General features: G+C 34.5%; 1 protein-coding gene across 2 annotated transcripts in view; it reads right to left on the minus strand.

Moving 5' to 3' along the window:
- The window catches only part of C1QTNF7 (C1q and TNF related 7), a 153,873-nt gene that overhangs the window by 76,508 nt on the left and 53,919 nt on the right, over nucleotides 1-23,446 (minus strand). The gene's annotated exons all lie outside the window — the stretch shown is intronic.

Genomic DNA, 23,446 nt, shown 5'->3' on the forward strand with positions numbered 1-23,446 from the left:
AATGAACAATTGGGCAAGGCAAATTGACCTAATGGGCTGGTAAGTCAGGCAAATTGGTAAAACGTATTGGAGACTGGTACAAACTCAAGTTTGATATCAGAAAAACCAAAACAAATCTTAATAATTTGAGATGGTTGAAGCTGTGGAGCATTAGGATAGGAATTTGTTAACTTGGTAACTCCTGTAAAAGTTTTTCACTGGGTGTTTAGGGTTAAGGTATAATGGAGAACATAAGTACCTAGAGGAGACAAAAGCATAGATTTGGAAGTTAGTGATGTTAACTTTGCTTTTTCAGTAAAAGGGTAATGGGATCTTGGTAAAGGCACCAAGTGAAGGGTAAATGCATTAAGAAGGGTGTAGCTTCCAGGAGTAGGAGGGCGTGATCTGTTCTTATCATGATGCCCCTAACATTCTGTAGAGATGCTTTTCATGAATGGGCTAGACAAGAGATAGTGAGGATTCCTTTTACATAGCAGCTGGACTAGAGAATTACTGAGGTCTCTTCTTACTCTTATATCCAGTGACTGGTGACTCTATGGTTCTGCCTCTCTCCCATCTACTAAAACCTACTGGGTACATAATAAATGCTTTTTTTTTTTATGGAAAATATTTTTCTAGGAACAAGGATAGAACTAGGAGAAAGTTCTTGGGGGCCAAGGATATCAAGTAGTGCTATTCCATCAAGGAATGCTGTCTGATAGAGTAGATTCTGAATATGGGTACCTGGGATTGAATTCTAGCTACAATGGATCAAGTTTATTGCTAATGAAACATGAAAACATAGGTAAATCTCTTTAATTTTTTGAGTGTCAAGGCAGCTAGGTGGAGTAGTGGATAGAACTTCAGCCCTGGAGTCAGGAGGCCCTGAGTTCAAATATAGCCTCAGACATTTAATAATTCCCTACCTGTGTGACCTTGAGCAAGTCATTTAGCCCCACTTCCTTGAAAAAAATTAAAATTTTTTTGAGTTTCAGTTATCTAATCTGTAAAATGGGGATATCTATTATTTGTTCTTATATTACCAACCTCATAGGATACTGAAGATCAAATTAGATAGCATGAAACTGTTTTATAAGCTTTCAAGTGCTATATTTAAAAAAAAATTTTTTTGTGTGTGGTGTTAGATAAGTCACTCAGCCCCTGAATCTCTCCTTTACAGGGTAGGATAGTTTGAGAATAGCATTTGGGAAGCCCTCAAGCAAATTATTATGAATATGATCATTCAGTGGTAGATAGGCCACAGTGAGGGTGGCCCAGAGAAACCTCTTAAAAAAGAATTTTCTACATTACTGATGTGATGTAAGATCCCTATTTCAAGTTAAGACCTGCCACCACTTAGCATGACAAAAAAAAGCCCTAAACTCATCCTCTTCCAGGGACAAAGAAGGAAGAAACAAAAGGAATCCATCCAAAGTGGAAACATTGGGTATAAAATTGTGCCTGAGAAAGTTTACTTTTAATGAACACTCTCCAAACCAGATATATGAATAGCTTGTGGATGGGATGCTATGATTAACTGACCATGCCAGAAAACATCTTTACAAGGAACACAAGAATAATGGAATTTCATCTCCCTTTTCACACACCTCTCCTTGGGCTAAATTCCAAAAAAAAAAATCTTATTCTACAGGCTATGGAGTAAGGCAAGGCATCCACACAAGGCCAGAGAACTTCCTTGATGTAATATACTTTTTTTAATGTTTCATTTTTTTTTTAAAAAGGAAAAACAGAGAGACTGTATGGAGACGTTTTTATTCTTTGGACTTCTTGGAGCATTTTCCTCATTTAGAATTTGAGGGATTTGGAGTCTTCTGGGTAAGGCAGTGAGTTGTCTATTACTGGAGGGCTTCACTGGAAGGTTGGATAATTATGAGTTAATGAGGCGATTTTCGCATCCTAAGTGGGTTATATTAGATCACTTTTGAGACGCCTTCTAGAATTCTATGAATCATATCATGGGCTTTAAGGTTTCCTTCTCTATAATCCCATGATTGTTAACCTTCAGTTTGAAGATAATTCTAGCAGGATAATGTTTATGTAAGGTTTTCTGGAGCCCAGATTTTAGTCACCAGACTAGTGGATTTCTTTATTTTTCCACTGCCAGACAATGAGGGATATAAAAAACTCAGTATTTACTTTCAAGGGAGAATAGGCATAGACATTAAAAAGGGAAGCAGAATATGTTATATTGCAAATGAACAAAATGCATACTAAAGGAGCTGAGAGGGAGATGCAGTCACTATGGGATCAGGCAGCAAGGCAATAGTGGAAAAAGATGAGTTTACAACTGAATATCAATGGATAAGGTGAACTGTATAGAGAAGGGAGGGTACTGTGGATGAAGGAAATCATGTGAGCAACAGAACGCTTGAGGCATGTCCAGGGGACAATGGACCATTTTATCTCAAGTGGAAGTTTCATGTAATAATTTAATACTTTCATAGACTTGTGATCTCATCGATGTCGGAACTTCCTCCATCTGAGGAGCCTTCAACTCATAAAAATAATAGCAACTGACATTTATATGGTGCTTTAAAGTTTGCAAAAATGCTTTACAAATCTTCTCCTATGCCTGCCTTTTCATCCAATACAATTCTTGTCAATGACCTTGCATAAATCTTCTAATCTAAATGGGATCTACCCAGGGGCCAGAAGTCTTTCTCTTGGCCTTTTAGGGAACTGTAGAGAGGAGTTCAGGCCTCAGGCCATCCATCTATTGGTAGGAGTCCCATTTTTTTCCCTCCAAAAATGTCTACTTTCTTCTTCATTTATGCGCATTCTTTTATGTACATTAGTGGAAGGAATTGTTTCATTCTTTATACTTATATTCTTAGAGCCCAGAGGGGTATCTGAAATGTAGCAGGTGAGAATTAAATACAAATTTACTTGGCATGAGTCTTTCTTTTCAAAGTGTAACTTTCATTATGAACTTAATAATCATCAGTAGATACAAATATTCCAATATATAAAGACAAAAGTTAGATTTAATTTAAAACTATGACCTTGTTACTTACCATTTTAAATATATATGCCAAATCTAAGACTGCTCCAAATTTGCCATTTATTGTCTTCTGAACATTTTATTTTGTTTTGAAAAATGTTTATTAATTTGCTCTTCTCTTTCTACTCTTTCCTCTCTCCTTCCTTGCTTCCATTAGTTTCCTATTTTATGCTTCAGTTGATATCAATAATAAGAGGGTCACTGACCAAACTTCAAGGCATAAAACCGAATATATGTATAGTAGACACCTTGTTGGGGCAGTACTTGGGAGAATGCAGTTTATTCTACCAAGTCAAATAAGTTTTTATGATCGACATTTAAACAATTAAGATACTGGGATTTTATATTCTCTCTACCTTTCAGTCTTCTGTATGCATGTGATGATGTAGTCTGCTATAGAAAATACTCTGTGTCAACCTGTCTATGTTATTTATATATTTTCATCAAGAATATCTTCGATTCATGATTAAAGTATTCTCACCAAGATTTTTTCACAGTTTAGAAAAATATGATTTGTTGGTTGTTGATAGCTTCCTGAGTTATAGTACTGCCTATGATCTTTTCTATTTTGTAGGAATCTTCCCTTCTTTGAGATATTTCAAAAATTAATTGCTCAGTCTATTTCTAATTTCCTTATTCAGTACAGATTTCTTCCACATTTATTTGCTCAGATCTGACTACTCATCTGACTTCATCTCTTTGAGTGCCATTTCCAGTTCCTCACACATACAACCCACTTAACATTGAATGTTCAGTCTGAGAATCACAGGGAAAAGCTAATAGCTATGTGGGGAAAAAACAAAACAAAACATCATCATTTGAGCAGCTGTTTGAAATCTGTAATCATTGCCTTGGACCATTAAAGAATGTCAAGATATTGTATTGTTATAATGATCTTGTGTGGATGATGCAATAATAAAATTTGGCCTTGGGAATGTTTGATAATTGTGAAACAATTGTTGAATAAGAAAAATAGAATGAAGAAAGTCAAAGAAGAGAAAGAGTGGAAAATGGTTATAATAAATACTTGGGAGTATAAGGAAAGATGCCCAAAAGTGAACCCTTGAATCCATTTCTTCATTTATCAGTATTTTTTTGTGGGGATCCTAGATCCTCTGTTATCTTTGGAAGACTACGGACTCATTCTCAGAATGATGTTTTTATATATATTAAAAATCCTAGGATTGCAAAGGAAACAAGTAATATTGAAACAAAGTTATTAAAACATATGAATAAAAATCACAGATATCAATTTAAGAATGCTTGATTTAAAGGAAAGAATGTCTGAGTACATATTATTGGATCTGATTCAGGGGAGCAGGAGAGTGGATCCTAGAATCAGGAAGTGACAGACAGATCTTACCTGAGCAGCTAGTTTAAAAGGTTATAAAGCTCTGGGTGTTCATCATAAAAGAGTTTGGGAGTTCCTTGTCAAAATGAAAAGAATAAAAAAATTATTTGATCATGAAAAGCAATGTCAAGAAACCTTTAAAATGTTAACTGTATTATATACAAGGGGAAAAAAGAAAAGAATAAAAGGAATTGGCTTAGGGAATGAAGCTAAAAGTTACAAGCTAAAGTTAGAGGGCTTATAGTATTATCTATTTCACTTTTGTCAGTGGCCAAGAATATTATTATATGATGGTTTATTTACTTTTTAAAAAAATTACAATATAATTCACTTAAAATTTTTACCAATAGAAAAGAAATTCAACACTATAACCCAGCAGGCTTAGTACCTCCTTTTTGTTTTAATTACATGAACACTCTAGGTAATAAAGCTTTCAGAATTTATTTTATGCAGGGTCAGTCTCCATCTTCATGTACTCCCACTAATCTTTCTCATAGTTTTCCTGAAGTGATGCAGTAAGACCCTTTGCTGACTCTCAGTGTGTGTGTGTGTGTGTGTGTGTGTGTGTGTGTGTGTGTGTGTGTGTGTGTTTGTGTGTGTGTGTGTGTGTGTGCTTTTATTTTCTGCTTTCTGTCTTGAAGTGAATATAGGGATAGCTCTCTCCAGGGAACCTGACAGCACCCTTGTGTTGTTCTTTAGATCTTAGTTTTTCTCAAATTTGATTCTCTGATTATTCTTTTTGAGGTAGAAAGAGAATCAAAAGAACCTCATTCTAAATCATACTATGCTGTTGAATCTCCACCATTTTCAACTTCAATTGATCATACAATCTGTATTCAAAATGATGACTCTACATGAATTTTGTGTAATGATTAACCTTCAGTTGTTGAATGTTTCCTTTGATCAGCAGCTTGGATTAAATCGATATATATATATATATAAATATATATATAATGTATATATTACATATGCATTATATTTATACAGACAAAACATATAGGCATGTTTATATTTAAGTATTTTTTGAATGTGTCTCAAATGGATAGCTAACATACTAAATGAATTGGAATGAATATTGATAGTGACAGGTTAGAATGAAGAAATGGAACTAAAATTGAAATTTAATAGGGATACAGTGTCCCAAAAGTCTTAGAAAAGTTGGAAATCTAAATAGTTTATAAAAGCCCTAAGACTTTTGGGATATCCTCTTTGTTGAGTATTATAGTTGGTTATAAAAAAATCAACTCTGTAATAAATATATCATCAGGTACAGCCCTGACATACAAACTAGATAAAGTGATATGGTAATCTAATACAGACCTTCCTCTAAGTTGACATCAATCTGTTAATGACAATTATTGAATCTAGTCATTCAACCAAATCAACTAAATCTACCTTGCTACAAGGGGATGCATTCTACATATGATCTTGTCCCTCAATAGAGACTTGATATATGAAATCTCTCTCTCTCTCTCTCTCATATGTATGCATATGTGTATTTGTGTGTTTATGGTATTCCCTTTAACTACAAATCTTGTAAACTTGACAAGGAAGGAAGGAAATATTTATTAAGTGCATACTATGTTAGGTGCTGTTCTAAATGTTTTATCCATTATCTCTTTTGATATTCATAACAACCTTGGGAGGTAGATACTTTTACTACCTTTATTTTACATATGAGGAAATTGAGGCACATAGAAGTTAAGTGACATGACCAAAATTGCGCTGCTAGTAAGTGTATGAAGTCAGATTTGAACCCAAGTCTCCCTGACTTGGATCCAATGTTGTATTCATTATGGCATCTAAGAAGATGAAAATGAAGATAAAGATGAAGGAGAAGGAAGAAAAGGAAGAACAAAGAAAAAAGGGGGAAGGAGGAGAAGAAAGGAAGAGATACTGAAAGGAAAGAAAGAAAGAAAGAAAGAAAGAAAGAAAGAAAGAAAGAGAAAGAAAGGAAAATAAAAGGAAATGAATGTTATTTGGCATTCTTAATGAAGCCATTTTGGATTTAGTAATAACTGTCTCCTTTTCTAAATGATCATAGACCATTTATTCCTAGATTTTTTGCAAGAAACCTCAGTCAACCTCCTTAGTCCAGTGATCATTCTTCTTGGAAAAGAAAACAGAAACAAAACAAGTACTGAGTAGTTCTCCCTTGTTTTCTTTATTCACTATTATCATCCTACTCAGTCTGAGTAGCAGAGCTCTCTTCTTCTCAGTAACCAATATAGAAACCCTTTCATTTTAAATATTAAAGAAAAGGTCACCTTTATCTTTAATATTTATCACCAGCTGGATACCATCTCACAGGATCATACAATTCTTTCACAGCCTCCCTTATCACTTGTTCTTATTTTAACTTTCTAAAAAATACATTAGTTGATGAAGTAATTCCTATAGAGTGTTTCCTTAATACAGTTTTACCTTTTATTCCACATCAGAATCATTTACTGATAATACTTTAGAATAATAATAATAATAATAATAATAATAACTAGCATTTATATATTATTTTAAAGTTTGAAAAACACTTCATAATATCTCATTTTATCTGCAATAAGCCTATGAGATAGGAACTATTATTATCCCTATTTTACAGATGAGAAAGTAGGCTTAAAAGGAGCAGGTGACTTGTTCAGGGTCACACAGATAGTAAGTAGCTGAGGCAGAGTTTGACCTCAGGTCTTCCTGACTCCAGGTCTAATACTCCTCTCAGTCTGGCACCTAGCTGCTTCAAGAAAACAAATTACAGACACCATTCTTGAGAAATTCTCATTGCTTTTGAACTGATTTTTCTTGGTGAATTTTTTGCCCTAGGGTCCTACCTATTTATTCTCCACATCCTAGGGTTTGCCAATCTCTATATGACTTTACTTTCATTAATTGTATTGTGGCAGTGTGAAGCTTCCCAAAAGTTTCATTTCTACTTCAGCAACCAGTCCTTACTTTCTAATCAGACACAATCAGGTGCCAAAAATTTCTATTGTTGCTTCCTTAATCTTTTGAAGGTTGAAGTTCTGATTAAAACAAATTTTTAAAAGTCATAGTTACTCTGTTTTTGTAACAGAGAGCTCCAGCATATGTCCAAATAGTGTCCCTCGTCACTACTCTAATAAGCTTTTGTCAAGCTTGTGTACTGTTTACACAACCCCTTGTCTATTCCTTCTTTCTGTTCAAGTATTACATTCTGAGCCTCCAAACCTTTCCTAAGTTTGAGATGACTGATTCTTGAAACAATCTTGCTTCAGAAGACTTTGCTGCAAACTGATGGACTTAGCCTTAACTGCTACCAACATAGGGTCACAAGAACATAGATATAGAACTGAAAGGGATTTTCAAGTTCATTGATTCCAAAGGACCCATTTATGGAACATTCATGGGAAAAATGGGAGCACAGGAGGGTTAGATGATTTGCTTGGTGTCACACAGTCAAAAATCTGATGTTGGATCTGAATTAACATCTTTCTGGCTTCAATTCCAGCTTCCAATCCATTAACCCAAGGTGCATCTCCTTTATCAATTATAATGATCCAAAGAAGATCCCATTATGTTGGGATCTAAACCCACTAATTTCTCTTTACTACCTTCCTAGCAGCTGACATTCTAAGGGAGACACATGTCTCCTACATCTATCAGGGAAGTCTCTAGGAAAATTCCATATGGAATTTTCTCCATACCCCTGAGTCTCTTTTGGGTTGAGCAGTCTTCCAAGTATAATCAAAATCAAAAACAATGTATCTCAATGGTTGTGGAAATTCAATTTACCTATAGGAAAATTCTGTTTCCTCTCATAGATCCCTCCAAACTCACATGGACTCCACTCTAATTCAAAGGCTTCATCAGTTTTCATGTGGTCTAATTAATAACTTCCCAATTGGTCCTCCTACCTCCAGTTTTCCACTTCTCCAATACAACCTCCACACAACCAGCAAAATAGTTTTCTTAAGGTTAAAGTTCTAACTATATTATTCTCCTACCACCAACCTTCAATCACTCTTTATCACCTCTTTCAAATTGGACTGCTAGTTATTTTCTGGATTTGACATTTCATCTCTTTATGCTGCATCCTTGAACACATTTCTTCATATACCTGCAATGTACTCCCACTTCCCCTGTGCCTCCTTAGAGATTCTTTCTAGGGACTGTGCCCTCTGGGAAGCTTTCAGCTCTCCTTTTGGACAAGAGTCTCTCTCTCTCTCTCTCTCTCTCTCTCTCTCTCTCTCTCTCTCTCTCTCTCCCTCCCTCCCTCCCTCCCTCTCCCTTAGAATCCTTGCATTTCTTTTTCTGTGTACATGCTATAAGAGAATGGAAATTCCTGGAGGGTATGTATCAGGTGTCTTTGTTATTGCATCTCCAGTATCTGGTACAATGCTTCCCATATAGAAACCACAATGAAGAGAAGGGAGTTTGTAACTAGGGATGGGGAGGAGGAAGTGGAAAGAGGGAAGGAGAGAGCTGTTAAGAGCACAAGTCTTTGCAGTGCGATGCCATAGAGGCCAAATAATTAATATTTACAGAAGATATGAGAGGGGCAACACCAACCTTGGAGTCAGGAGGACCTGAGTTCAAATCCAGCCTCAGACACTTGATACTTACTAATTGCGTGACCTTGGGCAAATCATTTAACCCCATTACTTATAAAAACCAAAAAAAAGGAAGAAGGAGACAATATGCTCAGTAGTATGTCAGTAGTATTTTAGTAATACCACAGAGAGATACATTGAATCAAGTACTAAAGAAAAGCCAAGGAAAATGCCATTTGAGACTAATGACTTTCACTAAGATAATTTTAGTAGATTAGTAGGGGCAGAAAGCAGATTGTAGGGGATTGATAAGAAAATGGGTGGTGGAAAATTTGAGGCATTATGGCAGGCAATTAATAAATATGTGTCAAACTGAACTATATCTTCCAGAATATTGACAAAGAATAGAAAAAGGAAAAATAGTTTGGACAATGGAAAAGTCAGTGGTGATAGCTAAGTACTAAACTGTGGATTAAGTTTAAAATATAGTGAATCTGGAGAAGGAAAAGATCAAAAGAAATCATGTACATTTGGATGAAAGGACATCAGTTTGCAATCTGGTTTTGCCAATTATTCTTTGTGTGACCTTGGGTAAGTCAACCTTCTAGGTTTTGATTTCCTGCTTTGTAAAATGAGAGAGTTGGAATAGATAAATTTTAATGGCCTTGCAGTTCTACATCTATGATCTTAGAAAAACAGTCGGAGGGAGCTTTCATGGATAATCTGGGACTTGAGATAGGTCCTAAAAGATGAAGAGGAAGATTTAGGACAGAGAAGATCTGAAAACTTTTCATGTGTGGGATGATGATAAGACACATGAACATAATGATTTTGTGACAGGAGTCACAATGATATTGCTCCTTTATTTTTTAACTTAATAAATTTTGTTTTTTTTAATAGTTTAAAGTAAGAGATAATATAATAAATGCCCTAATTTGCAGTTCTCCCAAACAGGACACATTGTACAAATTCTAGGAATTTTATCCTTCAACAGCTAACTTTTTTTTTCCTCATGTCCCCTAACAACAGTGTTGATGCTGTTTTATAACAACTCATAAGCAGATGGCATGGCACAGCTTGAAAAACAAACTCTTTTCAGACATTTTTGTAAGGCTTGCTAAGATGTGATGAAGACTAAAATGAAAAGATCTTGGCATATGCATGTGAATAACAATTACACCCAACAGAGGAGATTTGCTCTACAATTTCATAGCCATTAGGTTTATTTGCCAATGTGCTCCCTCTGTGCTTACAAAGGGAGAAGTGAAAATGAGGTAGGATGTTACACTCAGAAATCCAAGTGTATATAAGTGAAAATAGGAGAGAATACCAGTTCTAGAGTCAGAAAGATATTTTCCTGAGTTCAGATATGACCTAAGACACTTGAAAGCTGTATGACCCTGAACAAATCACTTAACCCTGTTTACCTCAGTTTTCTTATTTGTCAAATGATCTGGAGAAGAACCCACTCCAGTATTTCTGCCAAGAAAACCCCAAATGGGGTCATGAATACTCAGATACAACTGAAAGTGACTCAACAGCAACAACAAGAGCTTCTGTGGTTCAATTCAATTTCAGTTTTTAAGTCTATTTAACACATCATATGTATGAGTATCTGTGTGTGTGTGTGTGTGTGTGTGTGTGTGTGTGAGAGAGAGAGAGAGAGAGAGAGAGAGTGTGTGTGTGTGTGTACCAAGTGAAATGACAGTATAGCATAATGAGTAGATTGTTAAACTCCAAGTCATGAAAATCTGCATTCAAATCCCTTTTCACACCATTACTGACTGTTTGATTATGGGCAAGAGTCAATATTATTGGTCATAAAATTGGGATGCCTGTTAGTACAGTTGTTTCAATCTTGTTCAGCTCTTTGTGACTCCACTTAGGGTTTTCTTGGCAAAGATACTTTGCTATTTCCTTCTCCAGCTTATTTGACAGATGAGGAGACAGAGGCAAGCAGGGTTAAATGATTTGTCCAGGATCACACAGCTAGCAAGAGTCTGAGGCTGAATTTGGACTCAGGTCTTCTGGATTCTATGCCTGTTGCTCTTACCACTGTACCACCTGGATGCCTATAGTACCTCCCTAACAGGTTTCTTATGGTTCTTGAATGAGATATGTGGAAAGCACTTTGCAAGCTTTAAGATACTTATATAAATATAAATTATTAATGACTAGAAACATTGAAGAGTTAGGTGATCCATATATGACATATACATGGATATATAGATATGTAGATAGATATAGGTATATATTTTAGAATAGAGAAAAATAGATTTAATGTCAAAAGTTCCTGAGTTTGAGACCCGGATCTACCATTTATCATCTATGGGACCCAGGAGAGGTCATTCCACCTAGTTTGGCCTCAGTTTTTTTATTTGTAAAATGGATGTAATAATACATTCTATCTCACAGTATTATCATGAGGCAAAATGATTCTGTATATGTGAAAATGTTTTGAAAACTATAAAGTGCTGCATATAACAGTACAAGATCATTGACTAACTGATTAGTCTTGGCCTACCTTTGGTCATCTATTCAATCTAGATATAACTGTTTCTACTATTATATGCTTATTCTGGACTGGTGGCTAAGATGATTGAATTGAACTGGTTATTATTCTGTAATCTTTGTAGCTGTAAAAATATTTGGCCTTACAGAGACATATTAGTTTCTTCTCGTTCATGAAGGACCAAGATACAACCATATCAGGCATGTGATAATATATCTGATAGACCTTCAGATCCACATCTTATCAGAGGAATTAATGTTCATGTCTAATGATAATTTTCAACAGATTCTTCTTTTTATTTAATGCATATTTATTTATCAGAGCATGAGTTAAAAAGTTTGTTTTTCTCCATACTAGCTCTCTCAATGAAAAATGAGAACAGTTGGTCAAAACTTTTCATGAAAATTCAATGCAATTTTCAATTCAACAGGCATTTATAAGGTATTCTTTGTGTACAGATCACTCACGGTATATGGTGTTGAGGGAGATACAAAGAAAGAACATTAATAAATTGATACACAGTCTTTTCTGTGATAAACAAAATTCCTTTAATTTGTCTTTGTATTCATGTGCAGGATATTGTGCTAAAACCTAGTGGAGCTACAAAAATAAATACAATATGAGTTTTATTGTCTGAGACTAACGCAAATTTGACGCAAAAAAGAAAGGATAGGATGCAGCTAAGAGACCTTCTAAAGGGTAATAGTTTTGTTTCTTCCTTATAAATCTTGGGGAATTATCATTTTCATCCTGTATAGAATTTTTAGCCTTTCTCAACTGCATTATGTTTCTTGTATTTGTTGTGCTTGTTCAGAAAGGACTTGAACATCTCTAGTTTTTTATGAAAGTATGATTAAAGAGGTTGAAGGTGAATCTTTTTTTTTTGTGGAGCACTGTGCTCTGCTTTCCAGATAAATATATTCTGGAGTGTAAGCCATTTTCCATATATCTGTGAAATTCTCATTTCTTTCCTTTCTTATTGTTGATGAGTAATTCTGTATCATTTGTTTGCTCAGTTCTTGATATATTGTCTCCTCCTGGTGAGTTATAATAATACCTTCTTTACCACTGAAGCTGACATCTCGGGTGATGACTATATGTGAGCCAAAACCATTATTTCTCCAATTAATAGTACCCATCAAAAAGTTTTCTTCACTGTATACTGAATATCCTGTATTTTTTTTTGTCTTGCAATAAATTCCTTTTTCAGTGTCTTCAGGTTCCTTTGATTAGATGATTCTATAAAGTCCATGTAGACATAGCATCCTTTTTAATCTCAGGGGATATGATTTGGACTGTGCCCTCTTTCTAGAGGAGAGTTCTTTCCCTTGGGCCTTACTACATGCCCCTCCCTCTGCTCAGAAACACAATTCTTGTGTTTCTCCTTTGATGTTTCCTGTCCATTATCTAGTGCTGTCTCTTTTCTAACCCTTTATCATTTTTAGAGTCATTGGTTTTGCACTTCATTTTAAAATCATTGAAAGCTTTAGGGTCTAAAATGAATTCTGGGGGGAAAAAAACCTTCATCATTTTTAGTTAGGGAAGCAAATAGTGAAAAAAGTATAACTGCATAACAAAAGCAAAAACACAAATAAACCCAAATGGACATCCAAATCTGATATAATAAACATGGTTTCTATTATTTTGTGTGTTCACTTTTGGATAAAATGTCATTTCTTGATAGTGGCTATGTTTTGTAGAGTTAGGCATTCAGACGTGATTACAAAAAAAAACTAAATGAAATATTTAGCAAATTATTGGCAAATTTGAATCAAAAACATGTTTTTCTCAATTATCTGGAAATTTCATAAGAAAAGACAACTTTGGCAAGGATTATTTAAGCTTTAGTACTTCACTATCTTCAAAAGAAAAAAACAAAAAAGAGAAGCTACAAATGGAAAGGTCAAAGCATGAATTGTTTTTTAAAGGAATACAAATGCCTCTTGTGTAACAAAATGTTGGCTCAACCAGATACTGGCAGTTACACGTTGGCTTCATTACTGTAAGTATAATATCTATCTTGAAACCACACATGAAGTCATAAAGCAAAAAACTCAAAATCTTTTCCTAAAAATGACACATAATGGCTCAAGTTCTCAAACAATATGATTTCGGAAGTGTATAAATTTGGCTGCGGGAAAGATATACACCCTATTAGGAATTTCCTCCTTGTGAAATATGTCTATGGACAAGGTTTAGAGATTTAGAGTTGAAAGTGACCTTAGAGATAACATTGTCAGCACTCTTCATTTTACATAAGAGGAAACTGAGACTCAGACAAAATAAGTGACTTGACTAGGATTACACAGATAGTACAGGGAAAGTGTAGGAAATGGGATTCAAATTCTGATTTTAAAAAATTACGATTTATTTTCAATGCAAGATACTAAAATAAAGATCTCTGGGGTCTTTTTGGTTCTAATTTCAAATTAGAAAATCTTAAATCTTTGATGAGAGAGGAAATATGGGAAAGGTTAGTAAAATGAGAGTCAAGACTAATTGCAAAAAGAATTGGTTTGGTTAACTATTATAAAAATATAGTTTTATATAGGGTGATTGCTTGCCAAATTAGTGTGTGATAATTTAAAAAAAGGGAAAATAATAGTCTTTTATATTTTTATCTTTGTACTCTAACCAAACTAGACTATTAATTGCTCTCCATGTACAACTTTAAGTCTATTCATTTTATTCCCTGCCTGTGGAATATCTTCTCTACTTTTCCATGAAAACCTAACTATCCTGAAAGGATTATTTGAAATGGTGCCCTTATTACTCAGAAATTATTTTATTCTCACAGAATCACAGATCCTCAGAGGTCATCTCATCTAGCCTATACTTGAATGGTAGTACACTCTATAATGTTTTTGACTAGTCATATAGCCTATGTGAGTGGGGAGCTCATTCCACTTTGAGACATACAATAATTAGGAAGTTTTTCATTAAGTCCAGTTGTTGGCTTCTATACTCAGATTTCCACCATCTGGGGACAAGTTGAATGAGTTTAATACATCTTTAATGTGACAGTTCCTCAAATGCTTGACGATGCTTTTGACGCTCTCTCTCCTTCCCCTAAGTCTTATCTTTTCCTGACTAAACATGACAAGTTCTTAGAACATTCTCATATGCCATCATCTTCAGTCCTCATTGTTCTGATCACCTCTTCTTGAATGCAGTACAGTTTGGTATTGTCTTTCTGGGAAAATGTCAGTGTGAATTACCAAGTTCAATTGTCTTTAAACATTTTAAAATAAAAAAAAGTTGTTGAATAAAGTAAAGAAGAACAAAGAAAGTAAGAAAAGGAAAAAAATCATGAAGAAAACCCTCATAAAAATAAGCAGAGATGCTTAAGAAATGAGAAAAGAAAGAAAAAGAACTAATAAAGGATATAATCAAAGTAAAACGAGAAGTTTCTAGAAAATAATTGATAATACTGAAATAGTAATTATATATATCTCTCTCTCCCCCATACTATAAATAGGAACACATTTATCACAAAATCCTGCAGAGTGGTAGAGGGAATCAATTACAGATTTTTTAAACAGTTAAGAGGAGGAACAGAGACAATATGGTATGGTGGACAGAGGAATCTTCTCTTTGGTATCAACATAATACAAGGACTCAAGTATTGCATATCATGCATACTTAAAACCCCTAATTACCAAGATAAAAAATATGAAACTAACAAAATAGAGAGGAAATAAGAAAATTATCAGAAATTAATAAGTGCAAGCATATATCAACAAAATTGGAAAGTTAAGCAAAATAACTGAATATTTACAGGACTTACAATACTCAGATTATAACTCAATCTCAGAGAAATAAATTTATCAATCCATAGATTATATTCCAAAAGAGGAAAAAAAATCAGGATCCAGATGGATTTAAAAATGAATTCTCCCAAGCATTTAAAGACTAAACAATATTTATGCTATTTTCAAAAAAAGAAAGAGCTGGAGTAAAAAGAAAAAAAGGAAACAGAACAGAAGGAAGGAAGGAAGGAAGGAAGGAAGGAAGGAAGGAAGGAAGGAAGGAAGGAAGGAAGGAAGGAACCCTATCAAGTTTTGTGAAGCAAATATGGTCCTAATATCCAAACTTGGTGGAGATAAAAACGAGAAAGAACATATAGCTCAATATCACTAGTAGATACTGGTGAAAGAAAAAAAAACTTAACAAAGAAGCTAAAGAAATATGTCCAAAAATTATTCATTATGACCCAGTTGGATTTATACCAGGAATGCATGGATGATTCAACACTGGCAAGACTATTAGCATAATAAATCATATTAATAAGAAAAATAACAAATTCACATGATCCTATCAACAGATACAGAAAGACTTAGAAGAGATATAACATTTATGCTAAAATGTTTCAAATTGAACAAATTGATTAAAAAAACCTTTTTAACCAAAACCAAGTGTTAGCCTTATTTGTAATGGAAAATAATTGGAAACTTTCCCAATAAAACAGGGATGAAACTAGGATGCCTGATAGTTCCACTATTATTCAACAGAGTATTTGAAAGGAGAATTTGAATATAAGAAAAAATACAAAGAAAAAGAATAGACAAAGAAGATACAATATGTTTTGCTTGTAGACAATATGGTTTGCTTAGAATACTCTAGAGAATTATATACACATACATATATATGAATATATTTGTTTATGTATATAGAATGTATGAATATATGTCTTTAGTAAAGTAACTAGAATCAAAATCCAAAAATTCAGTGACTTCTGTGATTAGAGAAAGAAATAATCATCATAATTATGATGGAGGAGACCATTAAAGAGTACTTCCCATCACATAACATTCAAAAACTGTTACATAAATAAAATCAATTCATCTAGAGTCATAAGAAATATACAGATGAAAAATCACTGTATTAAATATATCTGATAAAAATCTCATATTCAAAATCTATAGAGAATTGATATAAATCTATGATTTATTCCATTCTCTCTTAGACAAGTAGTCAAATTATATAACCATTCTTCAAAAGGATGAATACAAACTCTTCTCCAACCATCTGACACTTTTTCAAAATCATAAATAAAAGTACAAATTGAAACAATTCTGAAGAATAATCTCATATTTAATTAGCAAAGATGATAAAAAAACTTAATATTGGCAAGCTTGTAGGAAAACAGTTATACTAATGCATATTTACTGAAATTGTGAATTGGTTCAGCCATTTTGGAAAATAATTTGGAACTGTGCAAAAAAAGTACAAATTTTTCATATCTTTGGTCTAGTTATGAAACTAATGGGATTATGTTCCATGGAGCAAAGAACCATATATATCAAAATATTCCTATTAGCATTATTTTGAATAGTATTATCACGAACAAAATATGTCCACTGAAGGGAGAATTTCTGAATAAACTGTGGTATATGGATGTAATAATATATGACTATAGTTCATATTGGTTTCCATTAACCCTGGAAACCTCCCTCCCTCTCTCTCTTCCCACCCTGATACCCCGGCCTCTGCTCAGAACACATAAGGATATGTTCCTGCCTTTATGTACTAGTCTACAAAGGAAAACAACATTCTGTTCTCAGCCTCTTTTGTCTTTTTTTTTTCATTTCCCCCATTCAGATTAGAGTTCAATAGAGCAATCTAAGTTATTAAAGTTTGGGGATACTTGTGTTTATGTGGTGTTTCTCCCTTTCCAACCTAAATCCAAGGAATGAATAGTGACTGCTTCAGGGCAAAAACATGAGATTCTCATGAGCTTACTCAAGACATTTGAGTGAAGAGATCCTAAGAGTGACCTCTCCCATCCTGAGAGAAGACATCCCTAATAAATTTCCTTCAACAGCAGATGGCAGAAAACAGACACATCTGTGCCCACAGCCTGAGAGAGAAAGTCTTGGATGATACTCCTAAACTACAACCTCATGTGTAATAGAGGTTTTAATCTTTTTTGGCATCATGATCCCAATATCTAGCCTTCCAGAATGGAGATCTCCTGCGCAGGGTTCACCCCCCATCCCCCCAACTGTCAGCACTCCCTTTTTCAAGAATTTGCTGATCAGTATGTATAGAGGAAAAAGAAAATTTCTTCAAGAGTGATCTCTTTTGGAGTTATCCATATAGTTCCCCCACACCTAGAAAAGCAGTAAAGGGAACTGGTAAAGTGGGAAACAAGGGACCTGGATTTTGCAAATTTCCCATTACTAGAGTGATTTATTTGAATAGTTCAGGTCAATAATGGGAAAGTGCTTGTTTGCATTTCAAAACTGTGTTTGTCTTCTAAATGGATCTTATTTCTACTATGAGTGATTTATAGGTTTTTGGTCTCTATTTATAAATTTCTGTGTGTCCTTTGAGTGTCTGATGGTTTTTTTTTTGTTTATGGCTCCTATGAATCTGGACCTATATCTATAATCTATTCTATTCTCTGTTAGATAATAAGTCTTCTGCATTTTCTGAGGGGTGAAATGAAGGTAATCCCATACCTGATATGTATTTCTTAATATGAGTGATTGTATGGGAGTTATATTTGGAGATGTACTGAGAAGAAATTCTTGCCCTTTTTTTGTGCCCAAGGCCCATTTGACATTCTGATGAAACCAATGGAATTATTCTCAAAATGTTTTTAAATTCTCAAAATAAAATACATAGGAGCACAAAGGAAACCAATTTTGTTGAAATCAAAGCACCTTCAAAAAGCCAAATTTGTGGACGCCAGGTTAAGACTTCCAATAACTTCATGTAGGGTATAAAAAGTCAAATCAAGAAAATGACTCTTTTGGATCATTCCCCAGGATTAGACCCAGAATGTGTGAATTGAGAGAGTTATGAGGAACATTCAGTCACTGGGTATATGTGATACCCCAAATTTAACATAATGCTCCTTCCAGATATGTCCTGATCAGAGCACAGTTGTTTGTTTACCTTATGAGTACAGTTCCTTTGTTAATGCAATTTAAAATTTCACTAACTTCTTTGACAGATATATTGCATAGTTGATTCACATTGAACTCATGGTCAACAAAATCCCACAAATCTTTTCCACAAGCTATTGCTTAACCATGTTTTCCCAAAACTAATGTGATACTTTGTATTTAGGCAATTAACCTGCATAATCCATGTTTATGTTTCATAATTCATATTCTTATCATGTCTAACTAAAACATCAATTTCAACAAACATCTATTGGGTACTTTTAGTGTACAGGTCTGTGCAAGATAATGAGAACATATAAGAACAAATAAGACATAGTTTTTCCCTTTGTAGATTTAAAATTTTAATAAAAGACAATTGTTCATAGAATTTAAGGTGATAATAGTTTGCACTCATAGACAGTTATCTATAATAAGGTAGTAAAAGTTTATATTCTTGTATGAAAAAATTATTAAATTATATTTAATTAGAATATATATTCCACCAAGTCTCAGTGGTTAGAGTACTGGACTGGAGTTAGGAAGTTAATTTGAATTCCATTCTCAGATACTCACTAGCTTTGTGACCCTGGGCAAGTCACTTAACACTTAAGCCTCAGTTTTGCATTTCTAAAATGAATGAACTGGAGAAGGAAAGGGCAAATCATTCCAATATCTTTGGCAAGAAAACTCCAAATGGGGTCACAAAGTGTTGGACATGACTGAACAACAAGTTCTTACCACAGAGTTACACACCAAAAGTACATAATGTTTGCTGAATTTGACTGTTTTCCCCAATAAATCAAGACCAGTAAATATCATATTACACAGCAGCAGCTACAAACTGCTGGGTTTTGTGAGGAACGTTTATGGCTTACATATTGCATGGCTTACTTCCATCTAGTTCCTTGTGTTGCAAGGATAAAATGCAGTCAAAGTGATGGATATTGCCATACTTAGGAGGATGACTCAGAAGGTTGTCATGCTTTGGAGGTGATATGGACTAAAAGAGGAGCAAAACAAAGAATTAAAATAATTTCCTGAACTAGTTTGGCTGCAGAGCACTTTTGGACTTGGAACATTTTAACAGAATCTATATATGTAGGAGTGGAGTGAGAATGGGATTGTTGGAATATCTAGACCTCCGGAAGACTTTGGAGCAAAATAGATCAATTTCAACCCATTTTCAAACTAAATGTAGTTAAGCCACATGTAATAGGCTTGTTTTGATTCACACACACACACACACACACACACACACACACACAAACACACACACACTTTCATATTTAACATCTTAGAAGGAAAAATAATACTGACATTTCCCCATTCCGTGCTCCCTCCCAAACCCTTAATCACATGGTATAGAATTCTCCTTATCTGTGGAATACAGTTTGAGAAATTTTGAATAAGAATGTTTGAAAGGACAAGAATAGCCCAGTTGTATAATGGAAAGCATGGAGTTAGGAAACCTGCTTTTGAATTCCAGCTCTGACCATGACTAATCATATTTGTTGTTATTTCTGTTCTGTCATTTTTCATTCATGTCTGACTCCTTGTGACCCTTCCTCATGTTTTCTTGGCAAAAATTCTTCCTGATTTCAATTTACAGATGAGGAAACTGAGACAAACAAGATTTAGTGATTTGTTCAGATTCACATAGCAAGTAAGTGTTAGAGGCTAGATTTGAACTCAGTCTTCCTGACTCTAATCCAGGCACTCTATCTCATAGCTATGTAATTATGATCCAATTACTTTTCCTCTCTGAGCTTTAGACATCTCATCTATAAGGTGATGATAACTTTACTTCCCCTGCTTTCCATAAAGGGTTGAGAAAAATGTTTTGTTTGATCCTAATGTGCAAGTGAAATATACATTATAAATAATATACAATTAATATAACATATATTAATGATTAAAATATATTTTATATGTTATATGTATTTTTATATAAAAAGTTATTTTGGAGAAGCCCACAAGTTTGGATAAAAAAAATACTATAATGACCAAAGTTTCTGAGCTTTTTGTTTTTTCTTCCATTAAGTTAAAATAATATTGAGAAAAGATACTTCACCTTCCCCCCCTAACTCCAACCACAGCTGTTTCATCTGACTGTCTGGCTCCCCTCACTTGCTCCCAACAGTCAGTACAAAGGTCTGTGAAAGTTTCCTTTCCTGGAGTCGGAGAGGCTAAGGTCAAGGAGCTCCAGTATGTTCACTCACACTTTGGGTCTAGACACAGAGGGCTACAGAAAGGATCAGATATCCGGAGTTGGAGGAACTCCTAGGGGTCATTTAGTCCAAGTTCTTCATTTTACAGATGAGGGAAGTGAGCCTCAAAATGTTAAACAACTTACCAAAAGTCACAGGGGTTGTCTAAAGCAGCACCAGGACTTGAACCCTGGTTGTATGAAGATCTTCCACATCCAGAATGGGAATCATGAGTCAGCAGAATCCCAAAGGATGCTCAGGTTTATGGGATAACTTTTGAGGAATTTCTGAGAATTGTAATTTTACCCTTTGGGCAGGGCAGCTTGATATGTGTCACCATTTCAGTTCATGTCTTTATGATCCCTCACATTGGGAAGAAAAAGACCATAATTATAATTGGACAATTCCTAACTCCCCACTCTCCTTATATTATTAGAATAATTGCTTTTTGCACATTCATACTCATAACTATTTCTTGATGGTTCACACCAAAAAATCTCTAAGATTTATTATAATAGCCTTGTTGCCAATGTTTACGAGGCAGCGTTTATGAGGTTTCAACACCTTTTTTTTTCACTAGAGATAGGGCAGTAGGAAGCCTCATCTCACTGAGTTCAAATCTGACCGCAGACACTTCTTAATTATGTGATCCTAGGAAAGCGACTTAACCCTATTTGCCTCAGTTTCCTCATCTGTAAAATGATCTGGGTAAGGACATAGTAAACCATTCCAGTATCTTTGCCAAAAAAAACCTCAAATGTGGTCACATAGAGTTGGACACAATTGAAATAACTAAACAACAGTAAACATAAAGCCAATAATTCTACCTACAATGCAGGATTATTATGAAGTTCAAGACAAATAAGAAAAAGACTTTGTAAGACAAGGCTCTGTAATCTTTCAGGAGACATACAAATATACCCCATTACTATTGGTATTTTGTTATTATTATTTCACTTGTTAATGTTCAACATTAGTCTGCTAATGTCCACATAAAATTATGTAAAACTATCACACACACTGAATGTAAGTTAAGAAGTAGAATAGTGGCAGCTAGGTGGCGCAGTGAATAGAGCGCTGGTCCTGGAGTCAGGGGTACCTGAGTTCAGATCTGACCTCAGACACTTAATAATCACCTAGCTGTGTGGCCTTGGGCAAGCCACTTAACCCCATTGCCTTGCAAAAACTAAAAAAAAAAAAAATAGAATAGAGATATTAGATGTAAATCAAATGCTGTGCATGTATTTGCTCAATATCGAAAGAACCAGAGGAAAGATTATAGTGTATTGGGTAGTTCCACTCAGGACTTACAGAAACGCACAGGCAAGGACCATACAGATCTGAGAAAGTGTAAATGAATTGTGACTTCCTCATGAAAGCAACACACATAATTGAAATCACCAAAATATTTGTAAAATATTTAATAATATCATGGGAATAAAACTTGAACAATGAGCATGTTACCCCATAAAGTGTGAACAATCAACCTGCTTGTCTGTGTTAGAATGGAATTTTAGTGTTTGGATTTATTGTGAATAAAGACTGTTTATATGGTACCAGGCAATGCCAAGAGAGCTGGTGGAAGAGTAAGGAGACATAAATTCACCCTTGATACTAATTAGTTGTATGACCTTGGGTAAGTCACTTGAGCTTTAAGCTTTTCATTTATATAGTGTGTTCATTATATTTGCTCTATCTACCTCAAGGGATTGCCATGAGGAAATAATTTGGAAACTATAAGATATTCTACAGACATGTAATCTACTACTATTAGTGAGCATTATCCCAGAAAATTAATTTTGCCTATGAGTTTGTTAGTGACAGTCAGTAATTTATTATTATTCATTATTCAAACTTAAATATAATACATTTTCAAGCCTCTTTCCCTCCAATAGACCCTAGACGCCTGCTGACAATTACAACATAGAAGAAGAAAGCCAAGCCTCATCACCACAGGGTGTGTGGAAGTGTGAGCCAAAAATTAGAACTTTAGGGGGAAAAAAAGCCAAATGTCAACTGGAATTAAAGCTGGGAAAGATCAAGATGTTTTGAAAGATTTATAAGCTGACAAGGGAAAGATATACGATTGAGACAAAATTTATGACTATTCAATTGGACAGGTATAGGAGGGGAAATTTGAGTTTTTAGGAAAGTTACAAAGATTCATTGAGCAGAAACAATGAAAGATTCCTAAAAATCTACAGTAGTCCTCATTATTATGTACATACATAGCAACTCCAACCCTTGAAGTGAACTAGATACTAAAAAGAATAATGTGAGAAGAAATGTGGTAATTTGGCATTCCTCAATGCCAGGAAGACATTGCTTCAATATATGCTGGGTGTATGATTCTGAAAAAATTTATTTAACCTCTTGGTATTTAGGAAACTCCTTAAGATTATACAGTTGGTTCTTGATTTGTGTGGATGATGAATCCCATGAAAAGATCCTAAGTATTCAAATTCATATTATTCAAGATTGTATTTTATGTAATTATGCCTAGCCCCATGAAAATATTCAGTATGAAATTGAATAGCAATGTGGACACTTGAGGGATTCTTTGCCAAAGTAATTGGGATCTAGCTATTAGCTACAGAAAAGATGTTGATCTGTATAGGTAGATGGAGTTTCCTCACTTGGGAAATCCTTATTCCAATTCAGTCCTGGATCTTATCTTTATTTCTAGTAGAAATTTGACAACTACCACATTCTATCTTTTAAAAATTTTTTTATTTATTTAAGGCAATGGGGTTAAGTGACCTGGCCAAGATCACATAGCTAGGGAATTATTAAATGTCTGAGGTTGGATTTAAACTCAGGTCCTCCTGACTCCAGAGCCTGTGCTCTATCCACTGTGCCACCTAGCTGCCCCTACCATATTCTATCTTGCAATAACATGGGAAGGAAATGTACTGTTTTTGTACTGTATTGTGGAGGAGCTAATAATGGCACAAATTGA

Source organism: Macrotis lagotis, chromosome 3 (assembly GCF_037893015.1).
Source record: "Macrotis lagotis isolate mMagLag1 chromosome 3, bilby.v1.9.chrom.fasta, whole genome shotgun sequence".
Classification (NCBI taxonomy): domain Eukaryota; kingdom Metazoa; phylum Chordata; class Mammalia; order Peramelemorphia; family Peramelidae; genus Macrotis; species Macrotis lagotis.